Source organism: Ixodes scapularis, unplaced genomic scaffold (genome assembly GCF_016920785.2).
Source record: "Ixodes scapularis isolate PalLabHiFi unplaced genomic scaffold, ASM1692078v2 PGA_scaffold1__304_contigs__length_218370807, whole genome shotgun sequence".
NCBI classification, from domain to species: domain Eukaryota; kingdom Metazoa; phylum Arthropoda; class Arachnida; order Ixodida; family Ixodidae; genus Ixodes; species Ixodes scapularis.
Genome location: NW_024609846.1, coordinates 200,322,759 through 200,329,719, shown reverse-complemented (window position 1 = coordinate 200,329,719; position 6,961 = coordinate 200,322,759). Strand labels below are relative to the sequence as shown.

The 6,961-nt window shown below is 44.1% G+C and overlaps 1 protein-coding gene across 1 annotated transcript in view; it reads left to right on the top strand.

Moving 5' to 3' along the window:
- Positions 1-3,934: 3,934 nt before the first annotated feature.
- The window catches only part of LOC8039543 (SEC14-like protein 2), a 97,842-nt gene continuing 94,815 nt past the window's right edge, over positions 3,935-6,961 (top strand). Inside the window, exon 1 of the mRNA XM_040223610.3 lies at positions 3,935-3,979. The gene's annotated coding sequence lies outside the window, so the exon portion shown is untranslated. The remainder of the gene's footprint in view (positions 3,980-6,961) is intronic.

The window sequence follows — 6,961 nt, the reverse complement described above, 5'->3', positions numbered from 1 at the left end:
CAGCAGCGCTGTGTGTGTTTACCGCCTTCTACTCTGTCCTTGTCCTTGCGCTGTTTGTTTTCCGCTAATAAACTTGGTCAGTTAATTTCTTTTTTGTCTGTTCACACCGCAGGCAGAGGTGCCGGACAAACCCACTTTGTCTGTCCCTCACATATACGAAGCAGCACAGAAGATTGTGATTTACGGCGGAAAACCAGGAGAACTTGTTTCACTGAGTGATCCGTGCACACTGGAGAAAGCCCTTGTGATGTGCCTTGGCATCTATTACAATAAGAACATCCACTGAACTCTCGCTCTTGCGCAGCCGTGGATACTGCTGCAAAAACTGTTTTTGCCCAAGGACACTGCAACCCGAAGGTTAATGAACGGAAAACTGACTGCATTAGTGGGTAAGCTGGGACCATGAAGACCTGTGCGACCTATGTCGAACATTAACTTGCATAAAAGTAAATTCCTTTTGGAACATCGTCGCGAACAGTGTGTTTCATTCTTTGTAATGACTTTACGGCTTTGACAATAAAGAGAGTAGTTCTCAACATTTGTGGCATTATTTAAGCTGCCAAAGCGCATACTTTCATGCCGGACATCCATATTAGCAAATCAGCGAGCCTATGTAAGCCTAAAAATGACAAGGGTCACAAATTATTGATTATAAACCACTTTAAATTAGGGCAGATTTTCGGGCGAGGAACGTGCTTCGTGTTTAATTTTGTTGCGCAAAAGTTTTGTTCAAAAAGGGTCTCAAATTGGCGAAGATGTCTTGCTGGAAGGTATGCGTAAGTTTGTACTATACACAGAGCGCTTTTTTTTATTCTTTACGGTCTTTTTAAGAAAAGGAGGTATTGCTACGGGAGTGCAGTCTTTGCCGGATTTTTGTGGGGCTCGGCGGACATTAGATGAGGGGATAAACGTCACATTTTGTTGACTAATTAATCAACATATGTTGATTTACTTTTGAATTAATTGCTCAATCGTCGCGATTGCAGTCTTAACGGGACCAATTATTAAAACCTGACCCATTTTAGGCAGTTCGTAAAAAAAAAAGAGCTTTGAGATATTTTTTGTTTAAAAGTTTGCTTCCCGCGCTTGATTGAAAACCGCACGCAGAGAGGCGCGCCTGATTATGGTGCATAGAAGCGTGACGCAGTTGGCTTCCCCGTAACTATCTCGACCGCATGCCTTTGTTGGACGCGCCGGCGTCAAACGTAAATGATAGTGACAGAGGGGCAGAAGTATCACTTTCGTACGGATTATATTCAGCTTGCGGTCTTGAATCAAGCGAAGGCAAAATTTTGACCATGGATATCTCAAAGATCGTTGTCTTTGCACGAATGGCCTCAATCGGGTTAGGCAGTAAACATCCCTCCCGTTATGACCAAGTAAGCCATTCATTGAAAGGTTAATTATCAAATTTTGGTTAATTAGTGAACATAATGTGACGTTTACCCACTCGTATAATGTGGGCCGACCACGCGAAACTACGGTGAAGACGGCCTCCACGTAGCTATTACCGCCTTTTCTAAAAACAACTGTAAAGAAAAGAAAAAAGCCCTGACGCAACGGTCGCCTACATTTTTAAAGTTTGAATAAAAAAAACTGTGTACGTCAGACACTACTGTAACATTTATATGGGAGCTTTCACGAGATCACTGCGTAGAGGGTACAGAGTTGGCGGTTACATTGTAACTCCTACAATCAAAGGTACAAATTTGCAAAAACGTACCCTCTAGTAAAGAGTACCCGGCTAAGAGTGTACGGCGGCGAGGTCATAGACTGGCCAAACTCGCCCCCTATATGGCTCTGGTCCGGATGTCACCGTCCTACCTGCTCTGGGTGAATAGATAGATGAATACACGGCTAAGTCACTCGAATAGGACGGGCTTCTGGGCCATCGAATCAGTTCTTCGTTGTTTTTTTTTGTTTTTTTTTTTAGTTTTTGGAGAATATGTGTTTCCTTTGATGGGCGACCCTGGGAACTGAAGGGGCGAAGTAATAAATTTTAATATGTTTACTAAAAAAAAAGTCAGTAGATTTTTGTTTTTTCACTGAATCAGTAAACCCGGTGCGAAACCAGTAGTTCTACTAACAAATCAGTAGACCTGGCAACACTGAATAAGAATATTGTATTGTCTCTCTCGCTTAAGTTTGTGTGAAGCATTCTGATTGTCGGTACTTATTATAAACAAAGTTAATTTTATTTAGTTTTAAGCGTTTATAAGTAATGAAAAGTGTGCATGTAATTCATTTCCATCACTATTTAGAAAAAAAAAAGTAATGTGACATCAGCTTTGGTTTTGTTTCGGTTTTAACCGTGTCCTTTCACGCGCATCTCGACTGGTGTTGGTAAGCCCACGTCGTAGTTAAACCTATGCAACTCTTATTTAGCGTGTAACACCGGACAGCTCAGTTTATCTCAATGACAGTTGGGAGATGTCAACGATCGTTAACTTCATGACAGTTGAGAGCGCTTATGTAAAGGCCGGTTCAGACGCTTGCATCTGAGTGCGTTGGACTGTGTTACGTCGAGAACCAAAAACGAGTCATCGGCACATTTGTGCTTCGTATCAAGCGTGGAATCCAATTCTAGGAATCAATAATCTTGCACGCGATATAAGCAGCCAGGATGTCCTGGTTTCTCGCAGCCGGAACGCAGTCAAACGCAACTGTCTGAACCAGGCTTAACTAGTGTATAAAGCAGGTCGTGCAGTGCCATGTGTCAGCTCAACGGACACCGCTCGGGTTTCAGCACGCGAGCATTGGACTCAAAATGCTTTGCCTGGATTTTTATTCACTACGTTTCAAACCTGCAGCGATGGGTTGGGGTAAGCGAGCTTGTAAAATCTTGACCTCCTTCGGGAAAGCGATAGAAGGACTGTGGTGCTGACGAACGCTCTTAAACCCACAATATCTGCTTCACGCGGTTGCGAAGGCTGCGTTCTGAGCGACGTGGTTAACACGCTGGTAAGGTGACGACAGAATCACCGGAAGAACTGTTCAAATGCGTCAACTGCCGACATGTAATCTCGGAAGCCATAACAGAGTAACAAAATTCGTGAAAGGATTCTCTCCACTACCTCAATCTCTTCACTATCTTCATTTTTTTTTTCTCTTTCGCTCTCTCGTGAAAGGACCTGTTCCGTCCGGTTAAATATTTTCTAGCTAGGTGTTGTCCCTTTTTCTGGTGTCTCGAATATATATATGGCTTTCCCGTAACGTCATTCGCGGCCATGACGGAATTTTATGTGTCGTGAGCGTTCGATTCCCCGTGTAAGCTTCATACCGCCGAAGTAGGAGCTCGAGGGAACCAGTGAGTAGAAAAAACCGTCAGAACCTAGCAATGGTGACACCTGCAAGCTGTGTATAGACGTCTTTCGTTTCCCTTCCTTCTTAGTCACGTGGATTCCGGATCTTTTATGCGGGAAGAAATCATGATAAAACATTTTAACCTGGAACACGGTGTAAAATACACTCTTTAGGTGAGGACACGGCGGGGCTGAACGCGCGGCGCGAGGAATCAGATAGCGTTTGTTCGACAGGAATCAGAAAGGCTGCATCATTCCGCTGCCACCATGCCCCCGGCTGACAGTGTCGCCGGCGGCCAAACGGCGAAACTGTGTAAGAGCGAAAAAAATTTATCTCGTTGCCATGACACCCCGGTACAACGTGGTCTTTCTGCACGTGCGACAACCTCCCTGGAGCTCTGCGCGTGTGGAGCATGAGGCGGCACGAGCCGTCTTTGCCGTGCCCACCGGTCGACGAGTCACCTGCCGGCGCCGCTTGAAACCGTAGTGAGAGAGAGAGAAAGAGAGAGTGAAGAGGCGAACTTTATCGGGCACGTCGCGAGGAGCGCGCTGTCCTCACCTGACGAGTATTATCTTACACCTTGACCTGGAATATGCGATAAAATATCTTCGCATGCAAACGCAAAAGGAGACAAGGGACATACAAAAGCACGTCAGACGCGGGCGGCGTTCAACACGTAAGAATTTTATAAGTTCGTTCTCTCTTCAGGCGTGCATAGCCCTCGTGACCTTCACAGCGCCCCTGTCGGCTCAAGGCCACGCTCACTCATCCCCCCCCCCCCCCTCCGGACCGAGGCTTCCTACCTCCTTCTCGAGAAACCATTCCTCCTTTCTGCTCAAATTAAGAGATTTCTGACTCACATTGTTGTCGCCCCTCTGTAGGAGGAAGGCCTCGACCACTTCCCGTCACAACCGGTCAGGGTGCATTTTGATAGCCGCCGCTTTGTTAAAGATGGGCTCGCATCCCTCGCAGCTATGCACGTGTGCCTTTAGATGTGGTTTTCGTGTTGCTGAAAGCTTGTATTTGCGTTCTTTTAATCTATCGTTTATGCACCGCCCTGTATGCCCAATGTAAGGCTTGCTGCAAGACAGTGGAACCTAGTATGCTACGCTCTCTTCGCATGCTACAAATTTTTCTTCGTGTTTCTTCTTGCATTTCTTTCCCCTTGGCTATCTTCTCCATTAACTTTTTGAATAATTTTTAGAGATTTTTTTTACACGTGAAGAGTGCGCTGCGATCCTCTGACAACATGTGTTTTTTAATGTTGTGAGAGACCCGTGAGTGTACGGTATGGTAACAAATTTCTTGGGTGTTTCTGTTTCCTTTTTAGTTTTTTTTGTTTGCTAAAAGCCTAGAGGCCACTATTTGTACTCCATTTCCGGACATCCCCTGTTCTCAGTCTGTATGCAGAACCTAACAAGCAATCACTGAACAAACGACGTACATATCTTTGCCTAACATATTTTCACAAGATTCTGACTGACCCTCAACATCCAACTTACTCTTAACTTAGAATGTCGGTGTTTTTCCTGGTCTTCTTAACAATAACCCAAATATCGTGACACCACTAAGCTCCCGCATTGAGCATCTTTCTAATTCGTTACATCGATCATTGAAACAGGTCGGTCTTATCCGGAAAGCCGACGACGGTATTCCTCCCTGGCAGAGACTGCCGGTGGCTTGATTGCATTTCCCATGCTGTCATTCAACAAGAGTTTTGTTTAGTACAAATAATGTACAATGGCCATCTTTATGTTTAAACAGATGGCGCCAAGACTTGACCTTTTGTTGACTGCGCTGTGTATTCAGAACGCTTCTCTAAAGTTAACCGAACTAATTCGATTGCCAACATGTTTACTGCAGAACTTTATGAAGTATCAATACCGATTGACGTATACATTATTTATAAGAAAATAATAAAGGCTGTTTTGTTTGTTGGTTTCCAACGTTTGACTGTTGCTATTTTAAATTTTAAAGATACTGAAAACGTGCTTGAACAGCAAGTTCAGTGTAAACTCAACTCTGCTCTACATGACGGTGAAAGCATAAAATTCTGTTGGATACCTAGTCACGTTCGCACAGAAGGCAAAGAGAAGGCCGACAGACTTACAGGGTCTGCAGGTAGCTTTCGCCGTTCGTCTTCCTGTTAACCATATCAGGAATCAAAGCCTCTAGTAAAGTCTTTGCTTTTTCGTTGTTGGTAAATCGAATGAGACATGAAATGCTAAAACAAGCTCCACGTTACTATAGGCCTGCTCTTCGGGCCTGGCAAAACCTTACATGCAAGCGTCGTCTTCATGAAACCTAGTGGGAATTCTTTTATCACTCATAAGTACCTAATTTGGGGGGAGATCTGCCGCTCTGTTATCGGTGTAGGGATACTATTAGTGTTTTACATATATTGTAATCCTCTCCCGGTCTGGAACCGAAGCGTCACATTAATTTTCCTGAGTTTTCCTAATTTTCCTTAGTTTCCCGAGTTCCTGAGTTCCTTGCAGGGAGAGAATCCCGTAGTCACTTTTAGCTGAGTAATATACTTTCTTGCTAGCATTGCCTTTTTGCACAAACTACACGTTTACCATGTTTCAGCTTGCACTTTTGTGGAACCCATTCCAAGATATATCGATTATTAATTTAGCCTGGCACAGATGGCCTCGTAGCTCTTGCGCCATTAACCCCCAAAATCATCATCACCGGCGTTCAAACGCTTGCCGAATGATGATTCGATCTCCAAACACGCGATATAATGAACGAAGGACATCATAAAATGCTCGCCTTCGAGAACCGCGTACAAGCTTCAGTATTTTTAGTTTCGTGTGATTCTCCCATAAATTTGCGTGTATCGCCTCGTGTCAAGCAATGACCGCCGGTGGTGCCAACGACCGGCTCACGACCCGCGATCCAGCCAACTACAATAGAGGTCTCTGGGGCAGAAAACCCAAAGCCTGCTGAATTTGAAGATATAGCGGAATATTTCTAACTCTTTCCTTGGAAAGCTCTACGCCTTTTCCCTGCAATGCAGCCGCGGAGTCTAGGCACTTCAGCCGAACCCAGCTCACGCATTGGACACGAACGAGCAGAGCGTAACTCAGACGTATGCGCTCGTCAACGATCGATCCGCCTACGAATGCTTGAATTCGTGTTCGTGGACAAAGCGTAGGGTGACCACCTTCCTCCTAGCGAAATGCGGGACACGGGGAGGTTAGAAGAAATATATTAACACGCACACAACGAACCTAGGCTCTGTTAAGACATTTATTATCCTGCACTGTTTATACACCTGATAATTGTATTGCAGCAGTTAAGCTCAAATAATTTCCACTCCCACTGATATACTCGTTTTAATGCCAAACATGCTATTAAAAGTGTCGAAGTTGAAAGCACAAAAATCAAAATGGAAATAAAAAACAGGAAATCTTTTTCGAATTATTGTTTCCTGCCAACGCTTACTTTTATCAACATGGTCATACACAATGTTTTACATTATGTTCCCTTTCGCCCAATGCATTCACAAAAAAAAAAAAAAAAAAAATATCCACAGCAACCTTTTTGCATTGACGCAGCAATTTGAAAATTATTACAATATTTCATATTTAAACTTTTGGCGAGCAATTTTTCTTACGATATTTGGCCACCAAAGGGAGAGACACAACGGCGC